We start from the raw sequence: 759 nt of genomic DNA, 5'->3' as shown, positions 1-759 counted from the left end.
GGTTGCAATAAATAAATAAACGCTGGGTAATCAGCTATTGATGAAATAAAAGGTTTATTTATTAATGTTACATCATCGCAGGGATTAACTGCCAACAGCTATTAGACTGCAATGGGAGATGCTCAGCTATGGGGGTGAATGTCCCTGCCATGTCTAGATTTGAGGGACCTGCTACTGATGATTTTCAGTGGAGTTTTTGTCTTTCATTGGAATCTGTCTCTTGTTGATATCTGCATGTTGCTGGGATTTACCATCTTTGTAGGTGTGGAACACAGAAAGAACATGTACTTGTACTTGGTGTCTTGGCTGAGAATTGAACCCATGAACTCAATGATCACAGACAGAAGAAATATCGTGTGACATTAACGTGCAGGGGGTCAGTTTTCATAAAGTTTATAATATGGGGGAGGTGGGGGGTTGTCCTTTTTGACTTAAAATACAAACATGCTATGTTAAAAAAGCTGGGCAGCTCAATGGGGACTCATTGGATGGTCTGAAGTGGAAGGTGAGTTAGCTTGTAATGTACACTTACCTCACATCCGACCTCCTACCCATGGGGCTTGTGTACATTACACCTACCTGCTTTGCAGTCAGGTAATGTATTGGGAAGGCCATGCTTACCTACTTGCTGAAACTCTGCCCACCTCCCTTCTCCTATGCTGTGTATTCCTCATTCTATGCTGTGTGTACTTCCTTCTATGCTATGTTTATGCTGTGTGTCGTTCTATGCTTTGTCTACCTTCTCCTATGCTGTGTGTC

The sequence above is a fragment of the Pyxicephalus adspersus genome, chromosome 2 (genome assembly GCF_032062135.1).
Source record: "Pyxicephalus adspersus chromosome 2, UCB_Pads_2.0, whole genome shotgun sequence".
NCBI lineage: Eukaryota > Metazoa > Chordata > Amphibia > Anura > Pyxicephalidae > Pyxicephalus > Pyxicephalus adspersus.
This window is presented reverse-complemented; position numbering follows the sequence as displayed.